Below are 15,600 nucleotides of genomic sequence, written 5' to 3'. Positions count from 1 at the left end.
ATGTGTGTAGAAACATATAAGAGTGTATTCTGTATTTATTCGGAGGACTGCTGTTCATCCATTCATCCTTTCTTTACAAATCGTGTGTAAGTCACCATGCCTCAAAATAATTTTAAGGGAGATAATGGCAGAAGTTGAACGGGCAGGAAGAGGCTAGATCACGAAGAAAAGGTTAGATTTTGTTTTGTCGGTAGAAGGAATCATCGAGGAATTTGAGCCGGAAAGTCAAGATAAGGTTTGTTTGTTAAGAAGAAGACTCTGGCTTTGAGAGATAATTTCCAGGAAGGTGAATTAAAGTTTTATGACCGGTCAGAAGGAGTCTATTGCAATCTTCCTGTCTCTGTATAATGAGGGCGATGACGAGAGGTAGGAGACAGATTTTAAGAGAGTTTACTGGACTTGGAGACTGGGTAGGAGCAGGGAGGAGGAGGAATTTAGTGTAGCTCTCGGGTTTCCACTGGGAGCAATTGAGGAAAGGTAGCATCATTCTCCAAGTGCTAGAGGCCAAGAAGGGAAGCCGGTTTGGGGGACGAGGTGAGGTGTTTGGATTCGGTGGTGTTGAGTTAGAGAAGTCTGTGGGACCCCCGAGTGGATTTATTTTTCTTAGGCCAATGGAAACCTATCAAGAAAGAGTTTTAATCTAGAAATAGACTCCGGGGAGTCCTTCATGCACAGGGAGTTGTGGGAGCCGCAGCCCTGGATAGCCTTCACAGGAAGGAGGAAGAGCAGTGGAAAGAGAAGTATCCTGATGATAGGAACCCTAGGGCTAGGAGGTACAGTTAAATCATTAAGGGAGACTGAAAAGAACTACCAGAAATTACAACTTAACCAAGAAAGGGTGACATTATAAAACCAAGTTTTTCCAAGATGAGGAGAAAGAGAGAGGGCCAACCCATCAGGGTTATCCGTGACTGCAATCCTCACTCTCTCACGAAGGCAATATGCCTGGGGCAAATCAAGTCCACTCGCAGACAAGTCCGACACTTACCACTCAACTCATTAGAGCGTGATCAAAGTTGAGCACCCCTCCACACTGTCAGGCTTAGAAGCGAGACATAATTAACAGCCTTCCGTGGTTTCATCAGCAAAACCTGGTAATGAAGAGTGAAAACCCTATGATATTAATGTAGGAAATGGAGAAAAAGACCAAAGTCTAAGGACAAAAGGAGCAGGAAGGACACCAGAATGAGGTGACTCTCAGGAGATCTAATCTTTCCTAGCAGACCTATTACAGTAGTGATGGGCATATTTGCTAAGGGTTACTGAATCACGTCACTTACAGAATGAATATTTCATTTAGGACTTTCAATTTTCTTTCTTCAAGCTTTGCGCAGTGGCAGTATCGTAGCCAATGAGGTTTATCCGAGGCGCGATTATTGCTAATTGAAAACAATTTTCTTTCTTCAGTTACAGCTGTACAATAGAGCTTTACCTTCTCTACCTGAGACACAGAAAACAGGTTGGTCCCTTGACTTGAGCAGACAATCATGAAAAAAAAAGAAAAGAAAAAGAAAATACATACATATATGTCAAGTTTTTAACTGAATTAACCAGGTGGCTGGTAGAAAACCACTAACAGCATTTCGTAGGGTTGATTCATAACATGGAAACTCAAATTAAATAAAGCACAGTATTTCAGATCAATTTATTTAATATTTTTAACAGACTTGGATCGATTCAAAAAAATCAATTCACCAATCCCGTGTACACTGAGAAGTATCTTAATTCCCACCAGTCAGCACAGGGCACAGGGGAAGAACAAGTCCACCAAATTGGAACATAAGCCCAAGTTTCTGCCAATGAATTCTAATCATTGTTTTCAATTAAGCCAAAGGTTCCTCAAATGAATTCTAATCATTTTTTTTTTCAATTTATATCAGCTCATGGAGCTAATCAATTCAAAAGTTTAAGGGAGAACTGAGCAACCTATAAGTGATATTTGACTTTATGGGAAATGGTAGGAGCTTTCTTTTACTAAAATGCAGCCAACAGTGACTTACATACAACGAACTGACTTTCACTTCCAGCTAAGATGGAGTAGCAAGGGCTCGAGTTGCCAGCCCACTTGAAACAACTAATAAAGGAAACAGAAGACGTGAAACGGTAACTTTCAAAACATTGGGCATCATGTGATAAAGGGAGACGATCCCTGAGAGACAAGAAAGGAAGCAGGCTCAACAACTGCTCGGCTTACTTCCTGGACGGAGTTTCCAGGCTGCAGCCTGGGGAAGGGAAATCCATGGACACACAGCGTCATGCCGTCTCCCTGGGTCAAGGAAATGGAGCTCGGAGTCGGCCAAGGCATCTTTATTTTGCTGAGGTGAAAAAATCTGGAGCTAAATAAAAAATTGAGCATGTTAAATAGAAATACAGGCAATATGAAGAAAGTAAAATTTGAATTTCCAAAGATGAGAACCAAAATGTCTGAGATTTAAAAATTACACTGGTGAAATTAATGATAGTCTAGCTTTTCAGAAGAAAAAGTTAACGAGCTTGAATACATAGCAATAGAAAGTATTCAAGATGAATCACAGGGGAAAAAATAAAGAGAAACGAACTCAGCATCAGTGAGCTGTGGATCAACTTCAAGAAGCCTAAAAGACGTGTAGTTTGAATCCCAAAAAAATGGAGGACAGATGTGAGACCAAATTAATATTTGAAAAAATAATGGCCAAAACATCCAAGTCTTATGAAAACCATAAACTAACAAATCCGAAAAGCTCAATGAGCTTTTTGGCACAAGGGACATGAAAACTACACCAAAGCACGTTACAACAAAATTGCTTAAAAGGGGAGATAAGGAGAACATTAAACACAGCCGGAAAGGGGAGGGGGGGAGAGAAATTATATACACACAAAAAAGAGACATCAGACTTCTCATTAGAAATCATTCATGCCAGATGACACTGGAGCTACATATTTAAATTACTCAAAGAAAAAAGTTGTCAACCTAGAATTCTATATCCAGCAAAAATATTGTTTTAAAAATGAAGGCAAAATAAAAACTTGTTTAGGCACACAGAAGCTGAATGAACGCCTCATACCCCAATTTTCCTTCTGCTTTTTCACACAGAAAGCAAATGAAACCAGATGGAAATCTGGATCTGCACAAAGAAAGGAAGAGCTCCAGAAATGAGCATTGCATGGAAAATATGCAAGCCTTTTATTCTTTTTATTTTTATCCTCATTCACCATTATACAATGAAAATCAGTGCCTGCCCAGAAGGCTTTGAAGTATATTGACCATGTGAAATCTACCGTTACAAGATAGTAGGAAATGATGAGAGTAACTATTAGAAATTGAGCCCCAAACTTCTAAACACTGATGACATAAATATGCCATGAGATCAGAAAAACTTGAGTATCTTAGCAGTGAATATTTTAATGATTGAATTGGGTAAAGGCAGGCTAATTAAAGAAAATATGCAGACATCAATCATTATATAAAACATGATTGAAAAACATGACTTTGCCAACTCAATTTTCTACGATAACTGTCCTTCACTTACCCTGTTCCAGCTATATCATGCTTTCCCTACTCTGGCAGAGTGTCTCATAGCCTGCTAGACTCTTAGTTCCTTGTTGGAACTTAGCTTACAAATGCAAAAAAAAAAAAAAAAAGATGATGGAGAGAGAGAGAGGCAAAGCTAATGCCAAATTTATTCTCTTATGGTTTAAAATTCACACTTTTTCATGGCACCTGGTTGGCTCAGTCGATAGAGCATGCAACTCTCGATCGTAGGGTCATGAGTTCGAGCCATACACTGGGTGTAGAGATTACTTAAAAATAAAATCTCTGAATAAAATAAAATTCACACTTTTTCTTAAATTTGGACTTATGAGGTAAGGCAAAAAAAAAGTTTTTAATCATGGGGAATGATTATGTATTTATACTTCCAGTTACCGTCACTCTTCAACATTCCCGTTGCTTATTTATGCTCTAAAGGACTTATTTGATGTCCGCAGAGGGTCTTAGACTGTCTTCAAGCATGCCACACATGCTGCGCGAGGCCAGAACATACTAACTTACCCAAAACAGAAATTATTCTTTGGCTTTAATTGTGGTTTGCTTCTGATTTTTCTTTTCAACAGAGTGGGTGTTGTGTGTATGTGTGTATGTGTGTGTGTTTAGATATGTCAACTTACATACAGTAATGTAAGGCAAATCGCATTTTTCACGTTGCAACAACTGTGAAATCAGAATGCACTAGACAATCAAAGGATCTTAGATTAATTGAAATACAGTAACACTCAAGGCACATCATGAAAAATGCCAGCCTTCTGTTTCACACCACCCTATCCCTGAAGTCTATTCCCCACAGGCAACCACTTCTTACTTTTTAAAAGTTCCTATAGATAATTACCTGTATATTTTAAATGACGTACTTAACATAGCTATTGTTTTATTCTCTACGTTAGGTTTTATCTGGTTTTGCTCTGCAAGGGAAGAAGGCATTTCATGTCTCTTAACCATCACCACCACCCCCTTCTCTTGCCAATATGCTCTTCCTTTCCCAATATAATTGTGGTAGGCAAGATTCTAAGACATGCTCCAAGGCTTTTTTGCCCATGGTATGCATACCTTACATAATTCCCAGGACTGTGAAAAATGATGTATTTTACTTCCATAATTAGGTTATGTTGCGGGACATGTTGCAGGATGAAGAGATTATCCAGGTGGGTCTGACTTAATCACGTGAGCCTTTTAGAAGTGTAGAGTTTTCTCTAGCCAAGAACAGAAGAGGGGGACAGACAGATATACTCCAGCTATCCTAGAAGGAAGCAAACACCCATGCTGTGAACTGTTGGTGGGAAGGTGTGGCCTCTAGGAGCTGAGAACAGTCCTCAGCCAAAGACTAGCAGAAAAACAAGGACTTCAAACGTGCAGCCACTAGAAAATTAATTCTACTAGCAATCTGAATAAACTTCATTGGATTCTTTCCCCAGACCCTCCAAAAAGGAACACAGGCCAGCTGATACTCTGACTTGGGGCAGTGTTGGTGAGGATGTAGAGAAATTTAAATAAGGAACAAATTAATTACGCAGCTGTATCACATTTTCTCATTATATCAATATTTAGCATTTATGTTATTATGGATCTATGAATATTATTCACAGGTAAGCCATGGAGTACACTACAATTACATTTCATTCTCGAACAAGTTTGTTTCCCTGGAGTCAATAATCACCCAGATTTTCTTTAGTTACTATGCTTTGTATTTGTCACTAATTCTCCTTCAAAATGTTCACTGTTCAGAGAAGCATACTAGGCTATCTATTAATTTCATATTTTTGTCAAACATCACCCTTCTGGAGCCTTCTAACCTTCTGCTCAATCTGGGCTGATTGCTTTCTACCTAAACAAATTTCATCTCCCTTCACTGTTATACTGGAATGCCCTCTCTCCCACATTTCTTGGATTCCTTGTTTTGCTTTCTTGGATTACTCTTTTGTTTTAGAGAAACACCATTTTTAATACCTTCCTGCGAAAAGAACCTTGGAGATCATTTTTTTCCTTTTTCCTTTTTTTTTTAAATTGTGGTGAGAACAGTTAACATGAGTTAACATGAGATCTTACCTCTTAATTTTGTAGGTGTGCGATACACTATTGGTAGCTATAGGCACAATGTTGTAGAGCAGATCTGTAAAACTTGCACAACTGAAACCCTACGCCCATTGAACGGCAACTCCCCCTTCTCCACCCCCCCCCCCCGCCAACCCCTGGCAACTACCTTACCACTCTCTGCTTCCATGTTTGACTATTTTAGACACATCATACCAGTGGAATCATGCAGCATTTGTCCTTCCCTGACTGGCTTACTTCATTGAATGTAATATTCTGAAAGTCCATCCATATTGTTGCACCTGGCAACAAGGGCTTTCCAATCCTTCCTTTTTTTTATTTTTTAAGGCTAAATAACACTCCCTTGTATGTATATTCCACAGGAAAATACAAACCAAAACCGCATCAAAATGTGATATCATTTCACACCTGTTAGAAGGATGCCTTAGTTGGACTGCTATAACAAAGTACCATAGATTGGGCAAAGTTTAAACAATAAAAATTTATTTCTCACAGATCTAGAGGCTGGTATCTGATGAGAGTCCACTTCCTGCCTTGCAGATGGCTATCTCATTATATCTTCACGTGGCAGAGAACACAGATATCACATGTCCTCCTCTTTTTAGAAGGTCATTAATGCCACTCAGAAGAGGCCCACCCTCTTAATCCAATTATATCCCAAAGACTCCACCTCCAAATACCATCACACTGGGGTGTAGGCTTCAACATACAAATTTGAGGGAGACACAAACATTCCGTGCAGAGTAGATGGTTATTATTTAAAAAAAAAAATTCATTCCTACCAATAGTGTAGAAGGGTTCCAACTTCTCCACATCCTTGCCAACATTTGTTATTGTCCACTTTGTTTTATTTTGTTTTGTTTTGTGATACTGGCCATCCTAACAGGCATGAGATATCTCATTGTGGTTTTGATCTGCACCTCCATTATGACTGAGCATCTTTTCACGTACCTGTTGGCCATCTGTGTGTCTTCTTTGGAGAAGTGTCAATTCTATGAGCTAGCAGCTCATACCTGTCAGGGTGGCCATTATCAAAAACAAAAACAAATGTTGGTGAGGTTGTGGAGAAATGTTGGTAGGAAAGTAGAATGAGGCAGTCACCTTGAAAAAGAGTACAGAGATCCTTCAAAAAATTACAAATAGAAATACTTTATGATTCAGCAATCCCACTTGTGGATGCTTACCCAAAAGAACTGAAATTGGGATTTGGAAGAATTATTTGCACGCCTATGTTTATGGGAGCATCATGCATAATAACCAGGAGGCAGAATCCATCTAAATGTCCATCAATGGATGACAGATAAAGAAAATGTGGAGATGAATTTTTGAGAGGCTTCATGTCTTTAATGTTTATTTATTTTTGAGAGAGAGAGAGAGAGAGAGAGAGAGAGAGAGAGCACGGGCAGGAGAGGGTCAGAGAGAGAGGGAGACACAGAATCCGAAGCAGGCTTCAGGCTCTGAGCTGTCAGCGCAGAGCCCCACGCAGGGCTCAAACCCACGAACTGTGAGATCACAATTCGACCTGAGCCAAAGCCGCAAGCTTAACCGACTGAGCCACCCAGGCGCTCCATGACTTCTCATGTCTTTATATTGCATTCATACTGGGCTGATAGTTTGGCTGGGCACAGAATTCTGTGTACGAGCTTCTTCACTATGCTTTGGCATCCAATTTGCTTTCGAGAAGAAAACTGATGCCATGATGGCCATCCTCTGAGTACAACCTGATTTTCTTCAACTTCTCCCCTTCCCCCACCTTTTTTTATTCTTCTCTGTCAAAGTTTTGAAGAACTTCTCTGTGTCCCCAGTGTTCTGACATTTAACAGCGATGTTTAGTGTGTCTTTCTAATGTACACTCATTGGGTCCTTTTAATTTGGAACATCATATCCTTCATTTGTATTGTTTCTTAGACAATTTCCTCTCTTCTGTTTTCTCTGTTCTTTCTTTTTGGAACTCCAGTTAGGAGATAATTTCCTCCCTTCTGTTTTCTCTGATCTTTCTTTTTACAACTATTACTTCCTGGCCTGGTCATTTAATTTGATCTTTTCTTTCATATTTTCTATCCATTTACTTTTTGTTCTATTTTGTAGATTTCTTCAACTTTGTTTTCCAACCACTAATATTTTGCTTCTTAATTTGCAAATGCTCTTCCTGTTCTCTGAATGTTCCTTTTTAAGTAGAATGCTATTCCGCCATGATAATATGTTTTTATATATTTCTGCGGGTATTATTTTAGAGAGATTTATTTTTAAGTGTGCGTTGCTTGCTTACATTGTCTTTCCTTCCTCTGAGTTCCCATTTTCTGATGTTGTTATTGATGTTGTTGTTGTTGTTGTTGTTGTTCTAATTATAGTCTCTATTTTCATCTTAGAGGCTTTTCTCAAATGCCTGGTGTTCCTTGATTATTCTTTCCTATGTATGAGTGAAACATTAATTTTATTTAGAAGCATTTTTGTTTGGAAGTCTTCTTCTCATTTGTGAGTTTCATTATAGGTGGAGACTTGGTCGTCCCTTGGGGAACCTCTCAGAGTTGTGTGTCTTTAGCTCTTCTCTCTTCAGCAAGTTTCCCCAAGGACAGAGCATTCTGTTCCCTGCCAGGAGGGTATAACCCTGATTATACACATTCCAAAAGCTGCTTCAGAAAAGGAAGCTGGGGATATCAATGGTTGGTATGTAAACCTTTACTTAATCCTCCTGATTTCTGTGCGATGCCCCCTTCCAGTGCTATGCCTGGTATGCTTGAACAGGGCCTCTCTCTTCCTGCCTACCCTGAGAATAAACTGTCAGTGGTCTAGAAATTAGGGGATGGCAGGAGCCTGGCTTCCAAGGTTGGTGAAGAAGATCCGGGGCTCTTTATTCAGACTCGTGCCTCCCATTTGGGATTCTCCCCAGGATTCGGAGCTCACTTTTTTTACTGGTTCTTCCTGCCAACAGGTGTTTAATTTTCAACTCTTTCCACACTGCAGCTTTTTACCACTGGTCTAGTCACTTTCCAGTTTCCAGATTTTGTTCTTTTCTTATCTCTTATAAGTTTACTCCTTTTTTTCTTTATCATCACTTTAGTGGGATTTCGGTGGGAAAAAAGCATCATGTTTAACCAGAATCTCTTAGATATCGATTGACTAGAAATCTCCCTCTATTTGTCATTACATCAGCTCCTAAATGTGAAGGATTTTAAAACATAAGAATATCATTATTACTTTCTTTTAGCACTTACAGTGGATTTTTTTTGTTTAGATTTTCTGTGTACTTGTATAAATTTGCCAAGGATTCTGGAATTTTCATGATAACTAATGTGAAAGAGACCAAGCTGGGAGAATACTTCCCCGAACACCCGCTCTCTCATGCATATACACCATTTGGCATGTCCGGGTATATGCACGCCAACCTTCCAATTCCTCAGTGTTACCCTCTTTGAAATGGCCAGGCAGGAGTGATCTGGGGTGTGGCAGGTGTGACAGGGAAGCCTAGCTCCTACACAGCCCTCCTCCTCCTTCACTTATGGCTGTTGAGCTTACCCTGCCCCCAAGTCTGGTCTCTGACAAGAATGATCGAAGATACCCCAAGTGAGCATCAAGCCAGTCCTCCTATAACTTGCCTTGCCCTGCCCCTGTCCCCAGGTGGAAGAAAAGCAATTCTGCCCCAGCCCTTTTTTACATGTCGTGCTGGTAACTGAGTCCAAGTCCCCACCTGGTAACCTGCATCATGTCCCAATTTACGGAAAATTGGATCGGGGCTAGGTTTCCGCAGAAGCCGCAGTATGGTATCTCTCCTGTGCCTGCCCACTCGTCCACTGGAGGGCTTCCAGATCTTACTTCCTCCTGGGCAGCCTCCCTGCAGCGGTTAACCTGTCCATGAGTTAGGACACCGTCTACCCCCAAACTTCCCTAATCAACTTGCTAATGCATGAACTGTTCTCCACTCCTTGACATGAGCCATTTAAACCCTTGGTTGAACAAATTCATGCAGTCTGTTCATGAGGGTTCCATTTGAGGGGGGAAAGGAGACAGTTCAGGGACGTAGGGTTTGAAAGAGGGACAAACGGAACCCAAAGACTCAACCCGTCGCCTCTTCGTAACTTTAAAACCAGCCCTTCCCACCCGCTTCACAAACTGCCCATCTTCGGTGATTGACCCCCACTAAACTGCCTGAATCCTGTGGTCGCCCTTCTGATGATATCACCTCTGAGCTTGGGGGTTACTCTTATTTCTCCACACGTGTCTCAGTGTTAAGAGTTTCATACCTGGAAGGCAGTCGTGTCCAGTTTACTGACTTTCCATGGCTCCTATCCCAGGACAGTCGTGGCATTCATCAGTCCGATTCTCCAGCCCATGGCACTGAGGTCACTCTGCCAAAAAATCCACAAAGACCCTAAGGGTAAGCTCATTACCGTCCTTGCACGGTGGGTGGCAGTGAGGAGGTCTCTCTCCTACATTATGTCAGGGGAGACACCATTACTGCCTTCAAATTAACAACGCTTGGCCTCGGTTTCCCTCCTTTTTAAATGGGTATGCTAACGTGTGACTCACAGGGAGTTGTGAGGAGCAAATGAGAAAATGTGATCAAAATGCCAAGCGCGTGTCTCACACGTATTTGACGAGCCGTAGGTGTGAATTCACAGACTCTCTCCCTGCGGCCAGGGAGGAAGAAGACGCCTTTGGGGAAGCCACTGGAGGCATCGCCGGAAGGTTGAGGGGAGCACCTGAAGAGGGCACCCTGCGCCATGAGGGTGAGGATTGTTGATTCCAGACAAGATCCTCCCTTCCACGTCCACCCGCCCAAATTCCAAAGCCTGTAAAAGCATTAAGGGACCATCCGCCTGGAGCCACGCAGGAGCTTCCTGACCTAAACAAGAAGGCGCTCTGGGCCTGCAGGAAAAGCAGGGCCGGGGTGGCTGTATTTCAGCAGGCCTCCCGACCTCTGAGTAAATAAATGTGCAGAACAGATACAATCAACATTTTCTCTGGGCCTGAAATCAGATCTGCAGAGGCCTCCGTCCCTCTGTGCCGGGCAGACTGTAATTACAGGATATGTTAAATTTTCTTTATAGCTAGTTCTGATGGTCGCGAGGTGACCACACCAGCCCGTCCAGCGCCCCGCTCTGGTCTGCTGCCACTGGTAATGACAACCAGATGTTTGTCTGAAGTTAATCATCAATAGGGCTCTCGCCCCAGAGTCAAGAAGGGCTCACCATTTGCTTGGAGAAGCCGTGTAAAGTGGTGATAAGCGGGGGTGGCCTGCAGCCTGCCGTTGGGACTGCCGCTCCAGAGGGAGATAAGCCATCTGACACCCTCAGAGGCGACTGAGGGGAGAGCAACTGACCAAAACCAAAGTTTACCCGGCGGGCGAAGTGTCTCTGGGAGTCACGGCCCTTCCCTGAGGTGCGGGAGAAGGACTTCCAGAGATAGGGCAATTTGGATAGCTACGGACGTCTTCGCTGAGAATCCACAGATCTCACTCAGCCTGCGGACAACACTCTCCTGGGATTCCCGAGCAAAAGTCTTTTCCTTTTAGGGGCAGCGCTCCTCTCTGGCTGAGAAATTGTCATATGATATGTACATCAACGAATGTATAATTGAATCACTCCTGTTAGCGTCTAACACGGCAAGTCTGAGAGTTCGAACCAGTAACAGCGGCATCCGTACTTGTAATTATTAGAAGAAAGCATCGACACCGGGATTCTGATTAGAGGTATGAGCTAAGCCCCTGGCATCTGCACTTTTGATGAAACCCCCAAGTAATTCTCCTGCAGGGACATGCCTTTTTTTTAAAACTCCTGAACCAAACTAGTTTGGAGACGCAGAGGGAAGAAGTGTGGACGGCTCTTTTCCCCAGTCTTAGAACCACAAAGACTCCAGCAAGAGTCCACTCTCTGCCCGGGTCTGTAGCGTCTCAGCCCGAGCACTGCCCCCAGACAGTGCCCCAGTCTAGGAAAGGGGGTCCGATCCATTTCAATGTGATTGTTTTAAGGAATCAGGGATTTTTTTATCAGGAATGAGTTGGATGTTCTGGCAAACTAAATGTCATCAAAAAGTCCTATGTTTTCAAAAGTTTCCCAACTCGGAAACTTCTATGTAAGGTGTCTGCTGATTCTTTTTTTTTTTTTTTTTTTTTTAATTTTTCTTATTTGAGTAGAGTCGGTGCACAATGTTACATTAGTTTCATGTGTACAACATAGTGACTTAACTTTTCTATGCTTCCCACAAGGGTAGCTACCATCTCGTATTTGTTAATTCTTTTTTTTTTTTAATTTTTTTTTAACGTTTATTTATTTTTGAGACAGAGAGAGACAGAGCATGAACGGGGGAGGGGCAGAGAGAGAGGGAGACACAGAATCTGAAACAGGCTGCAGGCTCTGAGCGGTCAGCACAGAGCCCGATGCGGGGCTCGAACTCACAGACCGAGAGATCATGACCTGAGCGGAAGTTGGACGCTTAACCGACTGAGCCACCCAGGCGCGCCATCGTATCTGTTAATTCTTGAGGAACTCATTTGTTTCCTCGAATTTTCTCCTCAAATTTACAATGATCATAGTCAGTACTCGCATTTACCAAATATATTTGCTTTGCTTTATACGGTATTTACCTTTCCATTTGGTGCACACCTCTTTCTTACAGGTGCCCTGATTTAGAGTAACACATTAAACATTGGTGGGAGGATATCCAAGCCAAAATATTATTCTTATTCTTAAGTCCAGACAGCCCGGGAAATTCTCAATTGAGTACTGTTCTGTAAGTACTGCTCTAATGTGAAATATTATATTTCATATAATTAACTTCCTTTATAGTCATGGTTTAGGGAATAACAACTAGTGTGTCCCTAAAAATCCAACCCAGTCCCAGAGTTTAAAAACACTTCTTGTTTTTCTGGGGCCCCTGGGTGGCTCAGTCAGTTGAGCACCCAGCTCTTGGTTTCAGCTGGGGTCATGATCTCAGGGTCGTGGGATCGAACCCCACATCAGGCTCCATACTGAGCATGGATTCTCTCTCTCTTTCCCTCTGCCCCTCTCCCCTGCTCTTGCTCTCTCTCTCTCAAATTAAAAAAAAAAAAAAAAAAAAAAAATATATATATATATATATATATATAAATATTTTTTTGTTTTTCTGGATATAATAATATATGATTGTAAGAAACTCAAACAATACAAAAATGAACTAAGTACAAAGTGATAGTTGTCCGAAAAGAGATTGGAGTTAGATTCGGAGTAAGAATCAAGAGTGTCTGTTACACATATTACTGAGTAACTAATACAAAGTTTATGCATTTTAATCAGGACATTTGGTGCCACCATCAAAATGGCTTTCTCGAAAAGCAGCATCTTCACAAAGATCAAAACTCACCCTCTAATATTCCACCTATTCCACACCTGGACTCTCTAGCTCCCTTTTCTGCTTTATTTTTCTCCATTTCCCTTAATACTATATAATATAATAAATATTTATTAATTGTTATTTAGTGTTTGTTCACCGCTGTTATTATTATTTATCGTTTGCTTCTTTATTCACTGCTGTATCTCCAGCATGAAGGACAGGCCAGATTCATAAAAATTCTTGCTCGATAAACAATCGAAAGTCAAATGAGTACATGCAACTCAGGTGCCATCGCTACTCTGAAGGCTTTGCTCATGTCTGTTATTCTTGACTCGAACTTACCAGAAAGTAACTTCCTTTCTTTGCGCTTCTATTTCTGTATTATGTCCACACTTCTGCAGTTACATTTTTCACACAATTACAACACGCTGACCCTACCAAAAACCATGAGGCCGCCATTTGAGGGCCAGCGCAAGGCCATTTATATCTTTATCCCCAGTGCTCATCTCCACAGCTGTCTCCTGTCTCCTTGTTAGTGTGACAGTGAAGAGACTGAGGAAAGTAGAGCGTAAATAATAAGACTGCTGATTTGATTAGAAAAGTACCAGAGCAGGGAAAGAGCCAAACCATATATATATATATATATATATATATATATATACACTTTTGTGTATATATATATATATATATATACTTTTGTGTGTATATATATATATATACTTTTGTACATGTCTATATGTGTGTGTGTGTATATATATATATTTATATAGTATACAGTATAAATATACAGTATACAGTATAGTATATAGTATAAATATATATATACTTTTGTTATGGGATGGGATAGAGTATAACTTTCAATCCAAGCCTCAGATAAAACCTAAGTAGGGCTTAGGGCGCCTGGGTGGCTCCGTCGGTGAAGCATCTGACTTTGGCTCAGGTCATGATCTCACAGTTGGTGGGCTCGAGCCCTGTGTTGGGCTCTGTGCTGACAGCTCAGAGCCTAGAGCCCACTTTGGATTCTGTGTCTCCCTCTCTCTGCCCCTCCTCCACTCATTCTCTCTCTGTCTCTGTCTCTGTCTCTCTCTCTCTCTCTCTCTCTCTCCCTCCCTCAAAAATAAATAAACATTTTTTAAAAACCTAAGCCAGGCTTTATTTTGGCCTAATATGGAAGGTGATGTGGAATCAATGTGTGCCAGCTCATTAAAAGCATGCTGGTTGAATTCCTGGAATGCTAGGTTGTCCCTGGGTTTCAAAGATCAAGCTGCTATCTTCACTTCTTTCCAAAAGACCTCACCAAGTGACCAACAGGCAACAGAAAATATGATACATCTAGTTCAGTATTTAAAGATTCACTAAAAATGGATAAAGAAGATGTGGTGGTGTATACAATGGAACAGTATTCAGCCAAGAGAAAGAAGGAAATCCTGTTATGTCACAAAAGGGATAGACCTTGAGGGCATCATGCTAAGTGAAGTAAGTCAAATACAGAAAGACAAATATTGTATAGTATCACTCGTATGTGGAATCTAAAAAAGTCAAACCTGCAGAAACAGAAAGTCGAATGGTGGTTACCAAGGGGCACCTGGGTGGCTCAGTCGGTTAAGCGTCTGACTTCGGCTCAGGTCACGATCTCACGGTTCGTGAGTTCAAGCCCCGCGTCGGGCTCCGTGCTGACGGTTCAGAGCCTGGAGCCTGCTTCTCATTCTGTGTCTCCCTCGCTCTCTGCCCCTTCCCTGCTCATGCTCTGTCTCTCTCTGTCTCTCAAAAATGAATAAACATTTAAAAAAAAAAAAAAGCCAAAGAGTGTCAAAGATCCACCAAGCTCACCCCCTGAGTTCTCTACCCAAAACTCTCTGCACAGTAAGAGTGACTGCTCACTGCACATGAGTCTCCCATCCATTCATCTTCAATGAGTTAAAGTATAATTAAGTGCATTGAACTCCCACTTGGTGCCTCGCACTTTGGTGAATAATAATTTCATATATATGGGGCGCCTGGGCGGCTCAGTCAGTTAAGCTTCCACCTTCAGCTCAGGTCATGAGCTCGTGGTCTGTGCGTTCAAGCCCCCCTGTCAGGCTCTGTGCTGACAGCTCAGAGCCTGGAGCCTGCTTCGGATTCTGTGTCTCCTTCTCTCTCTCTCTCCCCTTCCCCGCTCACACTCTGTCTCTCTCTGTCTCAAAAACAACTAAACACTAAAAAAAAAAGTTTTAAAGAATTTCAGATATAAATGTCCACTTAACTCAAAAGTGTCTGTGACGTATGCTGTTCTTTCTAGACCTCCTTAGTGGAAGTTTATCTGTTTGCCCAGTTGATGCAAGTTTGTGCTCAGTTATTTATGGACTAGTTTACATACTTCCAACTCACCTCCAACTTCCTCTTCAGAAAATGAATCAAGCTAGGTTCAAGTACTCCTTTTATTTTTTCTAGGAGTTTAATTTTGTAGAGCAATTTTAGGCCCACAGCAAAATCGAGAGAAAGGTACAGAGATCTCTCATATACCTCTTGTCTCTACAGGTGCACAGCCTCCTTCCTTACCAGCATCACTCACCTGAGTCAAGGTCTTAATAACAGCATAATAACGTTTATGGCGTACTTACCACAAAATCTCATTTATTGTGCACAATAACCAAGGTAAACAGTAGTATACCCTTGTTGCTTTTATGTAAACTGGCTCAAGATCTGTGTATCCAGAAAGTACCTGTGGT

At 41.5% G+C, this 15,600-nt stretch overlaps 1 pseudogene; it reads left to right on the top strand.

Annotated features, from left to right (window-relative positions):
* Positions 1-1,322: 1,322 nt before the first annotated feature.
* On the top strand, positions 1,323-1,447 carry LOC122236075 (annotated as a pseudogene).
* Positions 1,448-15,600: the final 14,153 nt, after the last annotated feature.

The sequence above is a fragment of the Panthera tigris genome, chromosome F3, assembly GCF_018350195.1.
Source record: "Panthera tigris isolate Pti1 chromosome F3, P.tigris_Pti1_mat1.1, whole genome shotgun sequence".
In the NCBI taxonomy this organism is placed as follows: domain Eukaryota; kingdom Metazoa; phylum Chordata; class Mammalia; order Carnivora; family Felidae; genus Panthera; species Panthera tigris.
The sequence above is the reverse complement of the archived record's forward strand: the minus strand, read 5'-3'. Positions and strand labels throughout refer to the sequence as shown.